This window comes from Protopterus annectens, chromosome 7.part0, assembly GCF_019279795.1.
Source record: "Protopterus annectens isolate FY-2018-M chromosome 7.part0, PAN1.0, whole genome shotgun sequence".
Lineage (NCBI taxonomy): Eukaryota > Metazoa > Chordata > Ceratodontiformes > Protopteridae > Protopterus > Protopterus annectens.
In genome coordinates this window covers 1,254,638,110-1,254,660,552 of record NC_056739.1, presented here as the reverse complement: position 1 = coordinate 1,254,660,552, position 22,443 = coordinate 1,254,638,110, and the positions used below count along the sequence as shown (strand labels likewise).

The 22,443-nt window shown below is 43.3% G+C and overlaps 2 protein-coding genes across 3 annotated transcripts in view; one reads left to right on the top strand and one right to left on the bottom strand.

Moving 5' to 3' along the window:
* ZWILCH (zwilch kinetochore protein) overlaps window positions 1–22,443 on the bottom strand; it is a 1,326,642-nt gene that overhangs the window by 492 nt on the left and 1,303,707 nt on the right. The gene's annotated exons all lie outside the window — the stretch shown is intronic.
* Window positions 1–22,443, top strand: part of LCTL (lactase like) — a 499,576-nt gene that overhangs the window by 437,915 nt on the left and 39,218 nt on the right. The gene's annotated exons all lie outside the window — the stretch shown is intronic.

The following is a 22,443-nucleotide window of genomic DNA, read 5'->3' as shown; positions in this document are numbered from 1 at the left end:
AGATCTACCATTGTGAAAACAGAAGCTATTAAAAAAGGGCCAGAGTTAACTGTTTGGGTAAAATTCAGTGACTGGCTATTAATTATGCTACCTGGATGCCAGCAAAGAAAGAATTTGGAAAACCTGAGAAGAAATTCTACAGAAAAGAAGATAAAAGTCTGACAGGGAAAATCCTGCAGCTGTTCAGCAAATAGCAGTCAAAGTTTTAGCTTTGGTACATGAGATGGCTTCCAGTAATTTAGAGAAAAAAAAATCAAAAGTGCTTAAAATTAAACAGTGAAGGAAAATAAAAATTCAAACAAAAGGTTGGAACAAACAAAAGCAGCTTTAACTAGCTGTGCAAATAAAGCAATAAAAAGTACAGTTTTGTACCTACCATAAATGTAGATGTTCGAAGATCCACATTGCTGCAGTCCTTACACTTGGGTAGTCCGCTGTCCTCGGTCGGCCCGAATATCAAAGTATAAGGCTGACGTCGGTCAAGGCGCATTAGACTGACATCAGGACGTCAGGATACAAATGCGCATGACCGACGTCATATCCTCAGTCTTTTCTTGCCCCAGATGTCAGAAGACCCTAACAAGAAAGGTCAAAACCCAAAGACAACAAACCAACAACCAACCACCCTAGCACTAATAATATGTACAATATATACAATATACACAATATTTACAATCCAACCCACACAACCGCCTCTAACTACAGAGGGGAAGGAGGGAGGGTAAATTGGACTGCAGCAATGTGGATCTTCGAACATCTACATTTATGGTAGGTACAAAACTGTACTATGTTCTTCATCTCACATTGCTGCAGTCCTTACACTTGGGTAGAATCCCAAAGCAGAGGTAAGGGAGGATGGCACAACTATAAAGAAGCAGGAGCTGCCAAAATGCCCTGTAAAATAGCAGTGGCAAAACCAGCCCTAGATTTAGAGTAAAGTGGAAGGTGATAATGCTTAGAGAAAGTATGCACAGAACTCCAAGTAGCTGCCTCCAAGATATCTTTAGTTGCCACCCCTTAAAAAGCTGTTGAAGTGGCAGTAGCCCTAGTGGAATGAGGCCTAATCCCAGCTGGAACCTCCTTGCCATGATGGGAATAACAGAAAGCAATGCAAAACCCAATCCACTTAAAAATAGTTTGTTTTGACACAGGCTTGCCCTGAGAACTCAAAGCAAAAGAAACAAATAACTGCTGAGACTGCCTGAACCCTTTAGTTCTGCTCAAATAATATCGCAACTGCCTGTGTATATCCAAAGTGTGCAAAATCTTTTCCCCTTTATTTTGGGGGTTTGCATAAAAGGTAGGCAAATGAATAGTTTGGTTTAAAGACACACTAGAAACCACCTTAGGCATAAAGGAAGGATTAGTACGCAAAGATACCCTATCCTTATGGAAAATTAAGAAAGGCTCAACTGCCATAAGGGCCTGTAATTCAGAAACCCTTCTCGCAGAGGTAATGGCTAACAAAAAAGCAGTCTTCCATGATAAATATTTCAACTCAGCAGTAGCTGCAGGCTCAAAAGGTTGTAGAGTGAGTTTCTCCAACACAAAATTGAGATCCCAAGCAGGAGTAGGAGCTCTCGTGGGGTCTTATATTCTTTGCCCCTCTAAGGAATTGCTTAAACAAAGGATGAGAAAACAATGGTGGGTCACAGTCATAGTGAGCAGAAATTGCTGCAGCATGAATCTTAATAGAAGAGGAGGACAAACCTTTGTCCAGTAACTCAGTAAGATATTGAAGAGCCACACTTAAATTAGGCTTAGAAACATCAAACGCTTTTGCTGCACTCCAAAATAAAAATCTCTTCCATTTATCTGCGTACACTTTCCTTGTACAAGGCCTTCTGGCTTCCAAAATAACATTCAAAACTTGCTGTGGAAGCTGAAACCCTCCAGGGTTTAAAACAGAATATGCCAGGCTGTCAGGTGAAGAGAGTGAAGTTTGACATTGAGTAAATGACTGTTCTCCTGAGACAGCAGGTGTGGAATCGAAGGTAAAGGCCATGGAGGCTCCCGTACCAGACTTCTCAGTAGTGGGTACCAATGCTGTCGAGGCCAATCTGGAGCTATTAAAATCATCTTTGGCTTGTCCTGTCTGACCTTCAGAAGTACCTTTGGGAGGAGAGGCAGAGGTGGAAAGGCATACACATGAAGATTGCTCCAATTGAATGAAAGAGCATCCACTTTCCAAGCTGTGGGATGAAAACTTTTTGTGCAAAACTTTGGCAGCTGGTAGTTTAGTGGAGAAGCGAACAGATCTAGGTCTGGAGTTCCCCATGACACTGTCAATTTCTGAAATACATGAGGATCCAATTTCCACTCGTGGGGATCCATAATTTGTCTGCTCAACACATCTGCTAAGGAGTTCTGTGCTCCTGGCAGAAACCTTGCCTGAAGATTTAGCTGTAAACTGAGAGCAGTCTCCCATAAAATCATTGCTTGTCTGCACAGAGGATAAGAATGTGTTCCCCCTTGCTTGTTGATGTACCACATGACAGTTGTGTTGTCTGTTAGAATCAACACCTGCCCTGGAAGAAGTAAATCCTTGAAAGCTATTAATGCAAATTGGACTGCTAACATCTCCTTCAGGTTGATATGTAGATGTAGAAGTCTGGCAGGCCACGTGTCTTGTATCCACTTTCCATTTAGATGAGCTCCCCAAGCTTTGTCTGAGGCATCTGTCGTTAGAATCTGACTCGCCTCTGGCCGGGTCACAGAGAGTCCCTTGTTTAGGTGACATTCCTGAGCCCACCACAAAAATTCCTTTTGAATGCAAGGTATTATCTGAATGACAGTGTCCAAATCTTGGCAGTGCTGTGTCCACACATTTGAGATACCATTGTAGCTTCCTCATATGTAGTTTGGCATTGGGAAGCACCAGAATACAAGATGCCATGAACCCCAAGGCTTGAAGGACTGTCCTTGCAGTCAGCCTGGACTGATGAGACAATTGATGGAAGTAGAGAAAGATTCTTTTGTTTGTCCGGGGTCAAAAAGGCCATCTGGGATGCTGTATTCAGTCTCACACCCAGAAAGCACATGTCCTGAGAGGGTACTAGACTGGACTTTATTTCGTTCACAGAATACCCCAGGCATCTTAGCACTGCTATCACATAGTGTAGATGATGAAGACGTTCTTCCTTTCCTTGAGCCAGAATTAGGCAATCGTCCAAATAAGGATAGATCTGTATACCTCTTAGCCTGAAGAAAGCTATCACTGGAGCCAGAACCTTCGTGAACACTCTGGGCGCAGTAGATAAGTCAAAGGGCAATGCAGAGAACTGATAATGAGAAGTCCCAGCCCGGAAACGTAGATACTTCCTGCAACTTAGCCTGATAGGAACATGAAGGTAAGCCTCCTTGAGATCCAGAGTCACCATCCAGTGATCTTTGCCCAGCAGAGGTAAAAGCTGTTGTAACGTCAACATTTTGAACTTGGGAATGTCCAGATAAGTGTTGAGGATAGACAAGTCCAAAATTGGTCTCCACGTGTTCCCCTTCTTTGGTACTAGGAACAGGCGAGAATAAAATCCTAGGCCCACTTCTGACAGAGGGACCGGCTGAATGGCTCCTATTTGGAGCAGCAGAGAAATCTGTTTGTGAGCCTCTATTCTTTGCTGAGGAGGAACGTCTGGCATGCCTTTGAAAGGAGGCAAGGTATGGAAATAAAACCTGTAACCTTGGTGTATGATATCCAATACCCATCTGTCTTGGGTAATTAAACTCCAAATTTTCCTTGAAAAGTGCCAACCTTCCTCCCAAAGGTACTGCCAGACGAGAAGGCTCTGGCAGCTGAAAAGGTAGGTCATTGGGTCTGTTTACGAAAGGACTGACCCCTGCCCTCACCCGAAGACTGTGCAGGTGAACTCCCTGTTCTAGGCCTGAAAGAGCCCTGAGCTCTGCCCCTACCCCGTCTAGACCTACCCCTAGACTGGGAATCATAAGAAGGATACGTCCACCCCTTAGTAGGCCAATTTCTGCTAAACTTCGGAGGCTGAACCTGCAAAAAATCTTTAACAGTCTGCATAGACTTAGCCTTGTCTTCCATTTTCTTTAAGACTGCCTCAACAGGTGAACCAAATAACACATCAGATTGTAAAGGAGCATCTAAAATCCTTGTCTTAACATGGTCAGATAAATTCTGATCCCTCAGCCAGGCGTGCCTGCGAAGAACTGACCCTGTGGCAGCCACCCTAGACAAGGCCTGTACAGCATCAAAACCACATTGCAAAGAATGCTTACCCACTTGTTCAGAGACATGTACCAAATCCTGTAACTCTTTACACTCAATACCTTCCGCCAGAGCATCTACCTTAGACTTCAATTGAGACAGTAGATAGTTTTGGTATTTCAACATGTGAAACTGGCAATTTAGAGCCCTCATAGCTAGGGTGGAAGACGTATAGACTTTCTTTCCCCATCTATCCAAAGCCCTGGCCTCTTTATCTGGAGGAACCGGATTTTTAACAACAGAAGCCTTAACACCCTTAGGCCCCTGACTAACAGTTTCTGGGTCCGCCCTAGGACTCTTAAAAAGAAACTTATGAGCTTCAGGCACCCTATAATACCTATCCGGCTTAACAGGAGCAGGAGGCAAAGAATCAGGATTAAGAGAAGCCTCTGCAAACACATCCTCCACAACATCCAGAACAGGAGGTATAGCCAAAGGCCTATGCTGGGGTAAAAACAGAAATTCCCTAAGCCTTTTCCTGGAATCAGAGAAATCCTGACCTTCCCACTTAAAATGCTCCCTCATGGAATGAAGAGTCTCTGAAAAAGAAAAATCCTCAGGAGGAGAAGCAGAAGGAGTAGAATCATCCACATCAGAATCAGAATAAGGAGAATACTCCTGCAAGTCTTCAGTCAAGACTCTGAAACATCTGAAGCCTGCTCAAAACTCCCCAACTCAGGTTCCACCCTAGGCCTCTTATCAGGAGGGGGCAAAGAACCTCTAATCAAGGTAATCAAATCTTCTGCCATTTTAAGCATATGCTTCTTGGGCACAGATCCTGAAGAACTAGGAGTGACACTAACTGAAGCTAAACCTGGCCTGCCTCTGGGAGAAGCCTTGGAAACAAAAGGCCTAACCACCCTAGGAAGGGAGGGGAGTACAGTAACCTGAGAAGCCCCTTCAGCCTGACTTGCCTCCAGAGAGGCCACATCCTGCAATAACAAGGTCTCCCCCTGGGACTCCAGAGAAACCTCCGGTGGAACCACCGGCTCCACCGACACCTCTAAAGAACCGGCGTCCGGTACGGACGACTCGTCTACCCTGGGCTTAGCTGCTTTATCCTTGCGCTTCTTCGAAGAAGCGGACGCCGGAGCATCCGACGGCATATTGTAATTGCACCGCTTCCCGAAGACTAACCTGGCACAATCTAACCTTCTCTTAATAGTGCGCTTATTGAATCTAGCACAAAAGCGACACCCAACAACGTCGTGCTCAGGCCCTAAACAAGGAATACACAAGGAATGATAATCTCTATGCGGTATCTGCTTCCCACAAGAAATACAGTTATTCACTTTTTCTGACATCCGGTAAACCACTGAGGCAAGAAAAAAACAAAATATTCCCCAACGGGGTACTTAGCCAACTTTGACTCGGTCTGAAACTCCGAATTCGAACAATTTCAGAATGCCGAACGGCACTTGCAACGCTGCTTCTGCATCGGACCATGCGGCAAAAAAGACTGAGGATATGACGTCGGTCATGCGCATTTGTACCCTGATGTCCTGATGTCAGTCTAATGCGCCTTGACCGACGTCAGCCTTATACTTTGATATTCGGGCCGACCGAGGACAGCGGACTACCCAAGTGTAAGGACTGCAGCAATGTGAGATGAAGAACATCTGCAAAAATCAAGCTGAAATGAAGAAAAAGACGTCTGAGGATTAGGCTTCTCAACAGCAGCTGTTTCCAAAATTGTAGAATTAGAGACAACAGCAAATCAGCCACCAAACTCAAAACTTGTTGAAGAATATGTTTAAACATCCACAGTTTAGCGCTTTCATCTGTAACACTAAGACATCATCAGAACTATGAATGTACTGCTTGTAGAAGCCATTTTTAAACTTAAATGCAGAAAACACACCTCTCAGGTAAACCAATCACAACATGGTGTAGCTGAAATCAGTGTGAAAAGTAACAACACTAAAAAGTCAAAACTTTTAAAACCTGAACCAAAACACAAATGCAAACTAGGCAAAAAATAACTAAACAAAAATGTTTGATGAAACACAAAATCATATTCTGCGGCTTTCCTTTTAATTTCACTGCTGATAGAAGTACTGTTATTTAAAAAAGGAAAGTTAGAAGCATCCAGCTTAAACTGCCATGTCATTTTCCGGTGAAGCAGTTTGTTCTGCCAGTCCCCTACATAAGGGGAATTTTACATCTGGTCAAGAACTAGAAATGTAAACTTGCTGAAGTTGTCACAAACAATGGAATGCCTGGCCAGTGCACTTTTACTGCCCTTACGTTGGCTACTGTAAACATGTTGATAGATACTCTTGTTCAAAGCATTCTTAGTTTTTCCCCACATAGAAAGCGGGACAAGCTGAACATGTAGACAGGTAAATAACTCCGAGAAAAGCAACTGTAAGCTCCATCATGAACAGAAGAATCAAATCTACTTAAAAGGCTGCCATTGTAACAAGGGTTTATGGAAGGGCATTGATGATAATGTCCACATTTCCTAAAAATAAAAATCCATTATGATGATCAATAGGGTTCTGAAGAAGGGATTTTATATTAGATTTATTTTTATAGGTAAAAGATGGTGGGGAAGAAAAAAACTCTGATGCTTTCATCTTATTGCAGCATGAACCAGTTATTCCGCAAAATCTTTTCAATATCCTTGACATCCAAAGTGTAATGCAGGACCATATTGGTTTGGCCATTAAAACCGGTTTGATCGTCTTTCTTGTCGAGCTGATTCAGCCCTTTCTTGATGATGGGGGCATATAAAGAAGTTATAGGTAAATGTAAATTATTTGTCTTACCATAACGTTCCACATGAGTTGTTCATCTCGCCTTCATTCTTATACATGGGTTCGGAGCCGATCCATCGGCTCTGAGTCGGCTGCTTTACTAGCTGAAGATCTCAGAGTAGCTCGAGGCCAGGTCCCTATCCCATGATGCTCTCTGTCCTACCTCAGATCTAGTTTGCTGAACCCAGCATGCACAGATGTAACTCAATAAATACTCCAGCCGGAGTAAGAAGTCTCAGATCAAGACCACCAGACCCAAAGTCTACTCGGTCTTCGAGACCCTGGAGTGGGAAGGAGGGTGGGAACATAAGAATGAAAGCAAGATGAACAACTCACATGTAACGTTATGGTAAGTACATAACTTCTTTACGTGAAGTTGTTCAATCTCGCCGTTCATTCTTTCACATGGGTAGAGTCCCAAGCACCCTAATCCTGGGTGGCTCAAGAGAGTATATTCCTGAGAACAGTGGAACCAAAGGAAGCCCTGTCCCTGGAGGCCCTATCCACTTTGTAATGAGTGATAAAGGTATGCGGCTTAGACCAAGTGGCAGCTGCACAAATAGTGTCCAAAAGCAATTGAGCTGCATAAGCAGAAGTGGAAACAGCCCTAGTGGAGTGCACCTTCACACCATGCTCTAATGTTTGGTTCACTGAAGAGTATATAAATTTAATGCAGTCAGTCAACCATTTGGAAAGGGTAACCTTCGAGACTGGTAATCCTTAGTGTCAGCATGAGATACAAAGAGTTGGTCAGATCTTCTGTATTCCTTTGTCCTGTCCAAATAGAATCTCAATTGTCTGTGGATATCAAGCTTATGCAACATGTATTCCAACTTATTAGAATGATTACCGAAAAAGGTTGGAAGTTCGATAGTTTGATTCAGGTTAATCTCAGAACACACCCTTGGCAGGAATGAAGGATTAGTCCTCAGTGATGCTCTGTAAACTATATTGATTTAATTCATGGAAACAGCACTGTCAACACAATCATCATGCAGAAGATGTAACATACGCCCAGAGTAGTTAGCACTGTCCATAAAAACCAAGCCTCCGCCTTTGTCCGGTTTAATGCATCTGAATATTGTAATTGAGAGTAAATTGTTGGAGAAGCTGTTTTTCTTTAACCGAAAGATTAAAACATTTGTTTGTATGGTTTTGCAACAGTGCACGTATTTCTTTTTCACATTGCTTCTCAAAAACATTCATAACTGGGTGTAAAAGGGGATTTGCTGTACTTTTCCTCAAACTTGTCAGGGGTGTTACCACTAACTTCTCCCCCAAACAGTACTTGAAAATTAAGTTTTCTGGTGAACAATTTTAAACTGAGGAGAGTGTTATGCACCCTGGCCCAAATGGAAGGGATGAAGTTACACCCCTTCAAAAACAAACTATGGTGCTCAGGACCCATCACCATGTCAGTAAAATTGTAAAAATTATATCCAAAAAAAGAAGTAAAGCTTACAGTACCTGAAGGCATAGTAGTGAGCTCCTGGGTGAATAAATCAGTTACAATTGCTGATTCCAATTCGTACATCCTCATTTGTAGTTCCATTTCTTCTTCGTCCACCCCTTGGGATTGGTTGGTAGGGGTGGGTGTACCCAGACTGGTGAAAGTTGGATTGCTGCTTGTTGGCCAGTCTCTCTGACCTTCTCAAAGGTATTTCCTCTAAAGGGATATCCAGTTGAGCTGTTTCCTTGTGATTGACCATCTAAAAAGTCTCAACAAGATTGTTTTTTTTTGTTGTACCTGGAGGAGCAGGGTAAACAGTTCTATTACGATAATCTGAGTCATCCCTGAGTAATTTCTTGTCCTTTCTGTTTTTAAATTGGACAAATTTATCTATGGCCTGAAAGGTATTGTTCACCTGGGACTTGAACTCGTGAAAGTCTAAATCAACAATGATAGAGTCTATTAGTTTAGTAACTTCCTTTTTAAGTTTCACCAAACACCGGTCATTTTCTTTAATGACAAGTTTGGCAAGCTCTAGACATGTACGAGCAAAAAATTCCAATAGTTCACGGTGAAAGGGTGAATTTGCTTCTACACCTTGTGGGAACGTCCACATATGCCATTTCCCGGTGTAACCTCCATTTACTCAGTATCAAACGAGGATCAGGACTCAATTAAAAAAGGACTAAACAGCAGACTTGCAGTGAGTTTGGAATGCAAACTAATTTAACTGACTTTCAATTTTCTACAGTTCAAAAGAAATTATGTTTTGGGTTGAATATTTTCCCTTCTCAGAGGGCAAATTTATCCAATACACTAGCTTTATTCTAGAAAACCTAATTTACATTATTTGCTTCAAGGGGTAAGTAGTAATAACTGTTATTTTAAACCTTCTACTTACAACTATAAGTAACAGAATACTGTTGAAATCTTTGAGAAAAGCCGTGAAAGTGATATTAGGAAGCTACTTAGCAAAATAAAAACGTGGAAATCACTTTTATAATTTATATGTTTAAGAGAGACAAGCATTGTATGAACTTAGAAATTTGACACAATGAGAGTAGACAAGGGATGGGTCTTATTATGTATCAGATTATACAAATGCCATTGAAAGAATGTTAATGATTGTTGAAGAATATAGAGAAGTCAAGTTACAACATATACATCATGTGTAATTATATTAAATCTTATTTGTATGACTTGCTTATGAATGAACAGATAGACTATAAACTGTATAACTTTGTCAACAACCAACTCCAACATAGGGGTCCTCTATGGAATACCCAAGATACATAAAAGTGCCACAAACCCTTCTTTTAGACCTATTGTGTCTGCTCCCAGCTGTATCACCAAGGTTATTTCTCCATATATGCATACTTCTTTAAATCCAGTAGTGGAGAATTTACCTTCATATCTGAGTGACTCTTGGGATTTCCTTGATCATATCAGGAAAATCAATGAGACTCACAAAAATGAAAGAGAAGACATGATTATGTTTACTCTAGGTGTAACTTTTTCATTCACCAGCACATCATGGGATACAAGAATATAATATGTTGGTTCCTATATCTCACAAAAAACAACTTATTCAGGGGGTGAGATTAATCTTTTCTGTTCCTTCATTGAGGTTTTGCTGAAACATTTCATGTTCAACGGGAGGCATTACCAACAAATTAAAGGTGTTGATATGGGGTCAGCAGCAGCACCAGCCTTTGCCAATTTGGTTTTGGGCTGGTGGGAGAGGGAGTTAATACCAAATAACACCTTTTTGATAATATAATTTTCTTTAAAAGGTTTATTGACTATTATGAAAGGCAGTTTTAATGACTGTAAACTATTTTTGGATGAATTGAAGAGAAGTACATACTTAGAATTTACCTTAGCAAATGCAGACCCCACAAGTACATTTTTGGATATTACTTTGAAATGGGACATTGATAATCATATAAAAATACATTTTCTAACTATCTGCACAATAATAGTAATCATCAGGAATTTATGAAGAAAAATATACCTGGGGGGCAGTTTATTTGGGCCTCTGGATTAACAACAGATGATTCAGTTTTCAAAGTGGAAATTCAGTTCATCACCTCCCTTTTTTTAGAAAGAGGCTATAAAAACAATCTAGATTGGCATCCAGTGCTATTGAAATAATCAACAAAAGAAACACCTTTTATGCCCCTATATTAGTACACCAGCCCTTGGACAAAGCAAAGCATGCCAACAATTTTCTGCTATAAAACATGTTAATTTTCAGCTTAGATATGTCAGTTGATAACTTTGTCAAATGAAAAACTATTTGTGATTGGCATATTTTAAAGGGCAATGTCGATTTGTATAAAGCAATAAGATACAAACATTTTGTGTACAAGAAAAATGTGTGCTTAAAAATGTTACAACATGAAAATACTTTGGAGATACCAAACATTTCTAATAAGCCTAGAGATACTTACAAGTGTGGTTTCTGTAGTGCCTGTAGGTTTATTAACAAAGGGGCCTTCATTATGTTACCACACTTGGACAAGACTATTACAGCCTCAGGAAGGTTTACATGTACTACCAAGAGAGTTGTTTATGTCAGTGTACAGGGTGCGAAGCATTCTACATAGGAATGACTACCACAGCACTCAATAAAAGAACATTTATATGCCATCAAAAAGAAAGACACGAAATAGAAGTTATGTCCTTACCATAGCGTTCCATGTGGAGTGTTCATCTCGCCTTTGTTCTTACACATGGGTTCGGAGCCGATCCTCGGCTCCGTGTCGGCCGCTTGCAAGCTCTGCATCGAGAAGAAGCTCGAGATCACCTAATACCCACAATCCCCCTCTGCCTTTACCTCAGATCTAGTTTGCAAGCAAACCAGCAGCCATAGAGAGCACACTCATACCAAAATTTACATAATCATAGGATCATCTATATACATATATACATAGATATATATATACAAAAGTGTATCATACAAATACAACTATTGCAACTGCAGAAGGAGAATACTCCAGACCAGGCACCAAATTGAACGTTCTTCCTAAGGGTGGGAGGGTGGGAATGTAAGAACAAAGGCGAGATGAACACTCCACATGGAACGTTATGGTAAGGACATAACTTCTATATGTGAGAGTGTTCAATCTCGCCTTTGTTCTTACACATGGGTAGCGTCCCTAGCTCCATGATCCTGAGGAACTCACGGGAGAACGTTCTTGAGCACAGTGGAACCAAAGGTTGCCCTATCCCTAGAAACCCTGTCCACTTTGTAATGAGAGATAAATGTATGCGGTTTAGCCCAAGTAGCAGCCGCACAAATCGTGTCTAATGGTAAGCGAGCTGCGTGAGCCAAGGATGTAGACACTGATCTCGTAGAATGTCCTTTAGGTTTGACCGATAAGGTTTGATTAGAAGCCTCATAAACGTATGTGATACAATCAGTTAGCCACTTGGAAAGAGTTCGTTAAGTAACTGCTACACCTTTCCTGCTGTCAGCAAAGGCTACAAATAGTTGATCAGATTTCCTGTGATCTTTTGTTCTATCCAAATAAAACCTGAGTTGTCTATGGACATCCAATTTGTGCAACATATACTCTAACTTATTAGAGTGATTTTTGAAAAAGGTGGGTAATTCAATGGACTGATTAATATTATTAGTAGAGCAAACTTTGGGGAGAAAGGATGGATTAGTGCGAAGGGATACTCTGTCAGAGTGGAAAATCAAATAAGGGTGTTTAATAGAAAGAGCCTGAAGCTCAGACACTCGCCTAGCGAATGTAATGGCCACCAGGAAGAGAGTCTTCCATGATAAAAACTTCAATGGGCAAACTGAGGCTGGCTCAAAAGGGGGCAACATCAATTTAGAAAGTAAGAGGTTGAGATTCCAAGGTGATGTAGGAGTTCTAACTGGTGGTCTGATATGAAAGGATCCTTTTAAAAAAGCCTTACAAAGTCTGTGAGCCATAACAGGCGCACCACATTCTTCCACATGAAAGTTGGAAATGGCAGCCAATTGCACTCTTAAAGTGGCAGGAGAAGCTCCTTCATGGAACAATTCTGTCAAAAACTCCAAGATCTTGTTCAACGGAGCTATAACAGGGTCCAAATGATGTGAATTAGCCCAGAAGACAAAACGCTTCCATTTACTGGTGTAGGTTTTTGTAGTGGAAGCTTTATGAGAAGCCACTAATATATTCTGAACTGCCGGTGTAAGGGAATCAGACCTGGCTAGAAAGGGAAGCGGAGCAGCCAAGCTGCTAGATGGAGTGATTCGAGAGATGGGTGAGGAACTCCTGACGAGTGAGTCAGTAGATCTGGCTCTGGGTCCAGCATCCAAGGTCCCCGAATGCGGTGATGCAATAGAAAAGGGAACCAAATTTGACGAGGCCAGAATGGGGCAATGAGGATTATCGTCCTCTGAAGGTTGTTGGCTTTCTGCAGAAACTTTGCAATCAGGGGAAAGGGAGGAAAAGCATACAGGAGACCCGGGGGCCAATCGTGCACCAGCACGTCCCTGGGGACTTCCCCTGGAGGGGGTAATAGGGCAAAGTAGCTCCTGCATTTGGCGTTCATTGGAGACGCAAAAAGATCGCAGGAAGGCTGGCCCCACTTGCGAAAAATCGTGTTCGCAATTGACTGTTTGAGGGACCACTCGTGAGGCAACAGTATTGCTCTGCTCAGCCTGTCGGCTATGACGTTGGATGACCCCGGGATGTGCCGATCAGAAAGCGACCCGTGGACTCCGCCCATTGCCAAATTCTCATGGCCTCTCTGCATAGTTGATAAGACCTGGTTCCCCCTTGCTTGTTTATGTACCAGACTACAGACATGTTGTCTGTCTGAACTGCAATAGTCCCTAGAGGAAGAAGGGGAGCAAAGTGTTGCAACGCTAAAAACACTGCCCTCAACTCCAGAACATTGATGTGCAGATTGTACTCCAGATTGGTCCATTCGCCTTGGACTGTCTGTCCCTGAAAGATGCCCCCCCACCCTATCAGGGAAGCGTCCGTGGTTATCGTCACTGACGGCGTGGGTAGCACAAATGGTCTTCCGCTGGAAAGGTTGCAAGTCTGAAGCCACCAAGTTAGGTGTGATTTGCATGTATTTGTAATCAGAATTTCGTGTGTCAGAGGTAGCTGTTGGAACGACCATTGTGCAAACAGTAGCCATTGTAGAACTCTCATGTGCAGTCTTCCCAATGGTATCGCAATGAGAGAAGCTGCCATGAGACCCAAGACCTTTAGAACCAGCTTTGCCGGGGATTTTTTGGACGACAGAAGGAGAGAAATGTTGCTTTGAAGTGCGACTATCCTTTCTGGAGGAAGCCTTAGAATTAAATGATGCGTATCTAATTCCGCTCCTATGAATAAGATATGCTGTGATGGCTGTAGTAAAGATTTTTCGAAATTTATGGAAATTCCGAGGTGAATACAAAGTTGTAGGGTGTAATCCCTGGCCTGTAACAGTTGACGCCGGGTGGTGGCAGACAGGAGCCAGTCGTCCAGATACGGAAACACCTGGAATCCTAGGCGTCTCAGATGAGACGCTACCACTGCCATGCATTTGGTGAAAACCCTGGGGGCTGAGGTCAGACCAAAGGGCAGGGCTCGAAACTGGTAGTGACTGGCTCCCAGCCGGTGATCCCTGGACGCCCTGGCCATTTTGATGTGGTAGTATGCGTCCTTCAGATCTATTGAGCACATCCAGTCGTCCTTCTGTAGGAATGGAAGGATCGATTGAAGCGTGACCATTCGGAACTTTTCTTTCTTGACAAAGGTGTTGAGGTTGCTTAGGTCCAGAATCGGCCTACAGTCCCCTGTCTTCTTTGGAACTAAAAAGAACCTTGAGTAAGTTCCGAATCCTATTTGGTCCGCTGGGACTGGTTGGATGACTTTTTTTCTAGCAGCTTTGAAATTTCTGTAGCTGCTGGGTCTCGCAGATGGGGCGGTACATCTGGGAGTTTTCTCTTTGGAATGGGGGTGGATAGGAATGGTATTCTGTAACCTCTGGTAACAACGCTTTTTACCCAGTTGTCTGTAGTAATGTTTTGCAGGCCTGAGGGTATAAAGCTAAGCGACCCCCGACTGCCTCCAGAGCAGGACAGTCAGGCCTCCTCTCAGGAGTGCTGGAAAGGTTTTCCAGGGGGGGGTATCCCTGTCACCTTGGTTTTGCGGACCCCCTCTGCCGCCAGGGCGGCATCTTCCACCTCTGCCCCCTCCTCTGCCTCTAGAGGGGGCATCACCCTGTGTGCCTGGGAAAGATCCTTGGGGTTTTCGAAACCACATTTTCCCACCACGTTGCCCTTTGGGGTACGGTCTGGAAGGGGTGGAAAAACAGACTCCGACAGCAGACAGAGTCTTTCCCTCCTGTTCACACCGGGTAAGGGTCTCCTTTACTTTGGGGCCAAAGAGTGTGGCACCATCAAATGGGGCGTTAGTAAAGGAAGACTTGAAGGCTTCCGCAAATGAACATAAGCGCATCCAGGATTGCCTGCGAAGAGCAATCGCTGAAGCTGCTGCCCTACTCGATCCTTCGGCTGCGTATGATATCAGCCTCATGGATGAGTTAACAATGGATGTAAGGGTATTTAGATGTGCTGCAACTTTCTCTGAGACCGCAGCATCTGTAGTACCCTGGAGGGTATCTCCCAGCTCTTTGACTAGATCCCTCTGTAAACGTGTAAAATGGGTCAAATAGTTCAGGGATCGCATAGAAAAAGCCGCTGAACTAAAAATGCGCTTCCCGTATCTGTCCATAGTCCTAGAATCTTTGTTAGGCGGATGGACAGATGAGGAAGATTCCGACATCTCCTTTTTCGTGGCCGCTGCCACCACCATGGCGTCCACTGGAACTCCCTTTGTGAGGTAAGCCTTGTCCTGGGGTGCAGTGATGTACTTATTAGGCTTCCTAGGGACCGGTTCCACCGTGTCAGGTGTCTCCCATGCCCTTCGAGCAATCAACTCCATTAACTCATCGAAGGGCGGAGTGACCCAGGAGGAGGAAGGGCGAGCACCAAATGCCTTCAGCAAGACCGACTCATCCTCAGAAGGGGGGAGGGACTGCCAATCACCTCTCTGCTTCAGGATCTCCAAGATGTCAGAAAAGGAAACATCTTCTGAAGGTGACTTTGGGGACCCTTCTGACTCATCCAAGTCAGTATCGGATGTCAAAGATTCTTGTGGAGAATCTAAGTGTCTCCTCTTACACAATCTTTTCCTAGGGACTTCTTCGGGGGGAGCATCCGAAGAAGCCTCCGAGGAAGAGGGGGCACCCTCCAGGGGTGGCTGAGACACCGGTGCTCGACGCTTGGATGTGGCCGTTGGTGCAGAGGAAGATAACGGTCCTTTATGGGGAGGAGAGGCTGCTTCTACTGATGTGGTTGTCTGTGTAGACAACACCTTCCTCATGAGATCGAATGCCCCCGGGTCCTGAGTCGAGGAATCTCCCGGTTCCGAAGAAATGGGAAGAATCCCCGAAACAGGCACCGAAGGCATCGACCCCGAGGACGGAGCCGAATCGATCCGCGCCGAGGCCCCGAGAGGAAGAGTCGGAACCGAAACGTCGGTTCGACTCTCGGCCCTGGAACCAAGGATGGATCGTCGGCTCCGAGACTCCGGTACCGGATCCGACGGAGTCGAGGTGAATGGAGCCGACCGAGAAAAGGACGGTTCTGGCACCAAGGGCTCCACAATCAGTAGATCAACCTCTTCCGGCTCCAAAGACTGGACAGGTCTCGGAGGAGGAAGGGATGGAGATAATGGAAGGCCTTCAAGTTTCGACACCAATTGGGTGGAAACCGAGATAAGTTTGGATAGGGCCGAATGTTCCAATAATTTCTGCACCACACGGTCCACATCAATGTCAGAGAGGGGCTTAGAAGAACGGGTCGAAGGAACCGAAGACGGAGCCGACCTCAACAGTGTCGGGGGAGGGAGCTCCATCACCGGTTCCAAGACTCGAGGCTTGGAAACTGACAACAGTTGAACACTCGGCCCCGAAGTCTGTGGAACCGGTGATCTAACTTTAGTCGAAGAGCTCGGAGCCGATGACTTGGGCTCCGACGTCTTTGATTCCTTCGAGGACTTGGATGCCTGGTCAGAAGCATCCAGAGCCTCCTGAAAGGAAGGTTTTAACAAACCTCTATCCATTAGTTTCCTGCGCCTATCTGTCATGACCCTCCCACTGAAAGAATGACAAATAGAGCAGTCTTCTTGCAGATGGAGAGGGCCAAGACAGTAGACGCAGGAACTATGATTGTCAGTTACTGACATCTTTTGCCCACATTGGCAACGCTTAAACCCCGATTTAGCCTTTTCAGACATGTCACTATAAAAGAGAAAAAAGTCAAATCCAGTAAAATAGTCAAGTCCGGTAAAATTGTCAAATCCAGTAGTGAAAGTCAAACCGGTTGTCAAATCCAATAAGGGGTGGTAGGCCCCGAAGAGAACTCTAACTAAGTTTTACAACTTAACGGTACCGAGATTCCCTTAACCTTACCACACACACACAAAATATCACTAATAACTTTATATAATAAAGTACCAAGAAAAAATACAAGAAAAAAATTCTTAATCTTATCTCAGGTGCTCGAGCTCGACCCAGCGATGCGAACGCTGCAGCGGCAAACTAGATCTGAGGTAAAGGCAGAGGGGATTGTGGGTATTAGGTGATCTCGAGCTTCTTCTCGATGCAGAGCTTGCAAGCGGCCGACACGGAGCCGAGGATCGGCTCCGAACCCATGTGTAAGAACAAAGGCGAGATTGAACACTCTCACATCAATGCTTTAGACAAGCACAGCTTAGTCTTTGCTAAGTGCAAAAAAATCTTGTTTTTGGTTCTAGAACACGTGCTAGATAAAAGGGGAGGTGATCATAAGAACTGCCTAGAAAAGAAAGAAGCTGTATGGCAGATTAGTTTGAAAACTGATGAATTCCCTGGCTTGAACAAGGTTGATGTGTTTTCTAAAGAATAGAAGGCACAAAATTAATAGTGGCAGTAGTTAAAAACAAAATATATACTATTTTAATTTTTAATATGCATTTTAGCACATATATACATGTTATTTATATTTTGTATGTGTTATTTATACATGTGGCTGTTTAAACTTGGTTTTATTCATTTTTTATCAAAGGATGTTCAGCAATTTAACTGCTGGCCAATGCATTTTAATGAATGTTCGAATGATGTTTTTGCGCGATTTTGCATTATAAATTCTTAACTGTCTTATTGAGCAATTGAATGTGATTTTTGATTGGAACACAGTTTATTTAAATAATGAGCATTATGAGTGTTTTTTCTGATGAAGTCTTATGGACAAAAAGCGGAGATAATAAAGTTCTAGTACCACAAAGTTGACTGCATTTCTCCTCCTGATATTTTAGTATGGCTTGTGCTTTGTTTTTAAAGCCCAGCATTACCTCAAATTGAGTTTCCCAAGAATACAAGCAACTTCCTGATATCAATAATAATAATAATGCTATAAAAGATTACTCAAAAGTAATTAAGAATGATTTTAAGCGGATCTGGAGCCAAAACGTGCACTTGAATAGTCTACAGAATAGGTTAGTCCTGCCAAACTAGGATTAAGGAATAATGAATTCCGTAATCAGGCAGAGGGATGGGTGGGAGGGGAGCTGAGGAAGGACAGAAGCAGATAACACAGATCTATCATTATGGCAAGTACATAACTTTTGCATCTGATGTTCTCTCTTCCGTCCATTTCTCAATGGATGGGACAGAGTTCCCAGCTAATATAATGCTTGGGTGGATTCATGAGGAATACCCCAGAGGACAGCTGAACCAAAAGTTGCCCTACCTCTCTAGACTAAAACCAGTGTATAATAGGATATGACGGTATTAACATCTGACCAACTGGCAGCTGCACAAATGTCAACAGGTGCTCTGGAAAAGAAGTTACTATAGATCTCTTAACAATGAATTTTGACAGGTTTGGGTAAGGCTAACCCTTTTTCTTTGTATACATGTGTGACGCAAGCAGGTAACCATCTGATAATGTGACTTTAGAAAGTCCATGACCCAGTCTATTTGTCAAGGACACAAAAAAGTTAATCAGACTTTCTGAATGCTTTTGTACACAGGATGGTCAAACATTCAACAAATGAAGCATGTATTCCCCCTTATTGGAAAATTTTGGAAAGAAGACTGGAAGATTGATGTTTTGATTTAAACTGGTCTCGGCAGCTACCTTTGGTAAAAAGGAAGGATTGGTTCAAAGGGAAACTCTGTCCTTATGAAAAATAATGCACCAAGGTTTACATGAAAGAGCTTGGAGTTCTGATACACTCCTAGCAGAAGTAACTGACAAGAATAAAGTTTTCCATTTTAGAAAAGTACACCGTGGGGGTGCAGGGGTTAGCGTTCGACTCACAGCAAGAGGTTCTCCCGTTCGATTCTCGGCTGGAGCGCCTTGTGTGGATTCTGCATGTCCTCCCCGTGGTCAAGTGACGTTAAAGACATGCAGGTAAGTGTAAGCGTGAATGGGCATGCCTTTGTTGAAGGTTGGGCTGGCAACTTGGCACCATAAATTCCACTGCCAATTATGAGCAAACCGGAGTTCCACTGTGGTGACCCCTAACCAGGAAAAGCTGTTGTGTAAAATCTTATCATAACAGTAGATGTCCTACTCTTCACTGTTGCAGTATTCATCACATAAGGGATGTTCCTTCACAGGCACCCTGTCACTTGGCCAGTACAGATAAGCTTTAAAAAAAAATCTTTGTTTGCACCATACTTCACATTTATGCTCTCTGCACAGAATGTAGGGCATAAAAGGAACGTACAGATGCAGCTATCCAGAGCAGAACAGTCTTCAGAGGACAAAGGAGTTAATGCACATCCAGAAGGAAAAAATGCAAAATAAGAGGGGGTTGGAGGGAGGAAGCAAATACTGCAACAGTGAAGAGAAGGACATTACTGTTATGGCATGATTTTACACAACTGTACTATGTCTTTCCATATCACTGCTGTAGTATTCACAACATAAGGGAGAGTAAAAAAGCTCAAGAAACAGAATGGGAGGTGGGAGGTGGAAGGCTGAGAAGAGCTCTCAACAAACCCACACAAAATGGTTTCAGCAAAACCTGCTCTGGTCCTATAAACCATATCCAACTTGTAATGCTTAGTAAAAGTATGCACAAAAGACCAAGCAGCAGATACAAGGATTGAGTTGGTGTATAACCCCTTGAAGAAGTCACCAGAAGAAGCAACAGCTCTAGTGGAATGAGCTCTTAACAGAAGCAGACAGAGATATGCCATGAAAAGAACAAAAGGAAATGGTCTTAGATATCCAGGAGGAGGTGGTTTGCTTAGAAACAGTCAAACCCAAAGACCGGATGAAAGGAAACAAAAAGCTGATCAGACTAACGAATAGTCCTAGTTTTATCCAAATAGTACCCGTGCTGTCTGTGCAAATCCAAGGTATGCAGGACCCTCTCAGTAGCAGACTGAGGGGAAGGGAAAAAGGAAGGTAGTTGTACCAATTGATGCAAGGACAACACATGGACTATCTTGGGTATAAAAAGAAGGATTAGTACGAAGGGACACAGTGCCCGTGTGAAAAACCCAAAAAGGAGAAATGGCCATAAGTGCCTGGAGCTCATAAACCCTCTGAGCAGAAGTAAGAGCCAGCAACAAAACAATCTTCCTGGTACAATGTTGCAAAGAAGCAGAATCTGCAGGCTAAAAAGGAGTCTGTGTCAATTTTTCAAAAACAAAATTAAGGTCCCAAGGAGGAGGAATAGGCTTTCTTGGAGGCCTAAAATGCAAAACACCTTTAAGAAATTGCTTGACCTCAAAAATGAAAAGTCAAAGGAGGATTCAAGGGGAGACTAGTAGAAATGGCTGACAAATGGGCCTTCACAGAAGAATAGGCCAAGAAAGTAAATTTAAAAATAAAAAATAACCCCGACAGGGCACTTACCTGGTGTTGTGAAATATTCAGTTTAGCAACAAAATGCTCAAACCAACTGGCAACAATGGTGTTCAAACTGGTGGAAAAAGAAGTTCTGGGGGGTTGCATCCATATGTCCCTTTTATGCCCTACATTCTGTGAGGGAGCATAAATGTGTCATATGGCACAAACAAGATCTTTTTAAGTTTATCTATACTGGCCGAGCGACAAGCTACCCAAGAAGAGACATCCCTTATGTTCCGAATACTGCAACAGTGATATGGAAGGACACCTACAGATTTGGCTGCAGGCTTAAATTGTGGTTTAGTCAATGCTTGAAGTAAAATAGTTATATCCCAAGAAGGGGTAGGGATCTCTAAGAGGAGGCTTGAGAAGAAAGGTACCTCTCAAAAGGCCTTAGATAACTTGACAGAGGCAATAAGGGACTGATTCTCTCCAATATGTAGACTAGAAATACCTGAAAACTGGACTTTAAAGTAGCTGGCACCATTCTGAAAAAGACAGCCTAGAAAGTCTAAGATCTCTGAAAAGAGTGCCGAGAAAGGGTCTAGATTCCTTTGAGTAGCCCAAATAGGGAACCTTTTCCATTTGCACTCTTCTTTGTAGATAGTTTTTGGTATGAAGAAAGAATATGGATCATCTGGGAAGAAAGCCTTCATTGAAAATGGAGAAACAAGTGGTTAATTTGAGGGCTTGAATAACTGGGAAAAGCAGGCCGGATGGATGAGAAAGGAGATCCAGGTTGAGATCCAGCACCCACGAAGGATGTTTCGGATAAGGCCATAGGTAAGGGACCAAATTGTTGACACCAAAAGGGGGCAATGAGGATTGCAGTGACCTTCCTAACGTTTTCTGAAGAAAGTTTGGGACAGGAAGAGTTGGAGGGAAAGTGTAAAGGAGACTAGGGGGCCAAGTGTGGATCAAAGCAACCTTAAGTGACTCATCCTCTGGAGGGGGATCAGGGCAAAGAACCTGCTGTATTTGGTGTTTTATCAGGCCAGTTTTGGACCTCAGCATGGTTGGCCCCAGAGGCAGTAAAACCTGTTTTGTCACATTTTGTTTGAGGGACCACTCATGAGGCAGAAAGACAGATCTACCTAAAATGTCAACTAGAATACTGGACTTTCGTGGAATGTGCATTGCTAGAGGAAAGCGACTGGAAGATATCAACCAGTGCCAAACTCTCACAGCTTCTCAGCACAAGTACAATAGTGGGTTCCCCCTTGCTTGTTGATGCATCAGACTACTGACATTTTGTCGGTTTGGTTAGATATCAGTCCTTGTGGGAGGAAAACCTTGAAGGCCTGCAATGCTAGGAGAACTGTCCTCATGTACAGAATGAGGATATTGATATTGTTCTCAGAGGGGAACCACATGTCTTGGAGTGTCTTTACCCTTTAGTGACCCCCCTACCCCCAACTGGATAGAGTACATGGCTACAGTGGCTTTGGGCTGGGGAAAGAAAAATGAGTGACCTAGGACTACCATAGGGGATTAGAGCCACCAGCAAATGTGAGTCCCACAAATGTTCGTCAGATATACTTGGAAAGGCATTACTTGGTGCCTGATGGACCACTGCACTGCTAGTGTCCGCTGGGGTACTCTCATGTGGTATCTGACGAGAGGGACTAATGTGATGGATGCAGCCAATGGACCTAGTAAACGAAGAACTATTCTTGCAGTTGGTTTTTGAGATGAAAGAACTTGAGCATGATTGTGAAGTGTGGATAACCTGCTCTGTGGAAGTTTCGCTATCTGATGAATTGTGTCCAAGTGTGCTCTTATGAACTCTATTACTTGTAGCTGTGATACCCAACATCAAACAAATTTGGAGCAAGGAGTGCCTTGCTTTGATAACTAGATTCCTGGTAGGAGAGGAAATGAGCCAGTCATCCAGAGGGGAACACCCAGAACCCTTCCAGCCTGAAGAAGTCTGCTACCACTGCCATGCTTTTGGTGAACACCTGGGGGCTGTGGTAAGGCCAAAGGGCATGTCTCTAAATTAGAAATGACTGGCTCCCAGCCAAAAGAGGAGAAACATTCTGGATCATCTGTCCATCTTAATATGGTAGTATACATCCTGTAGGTT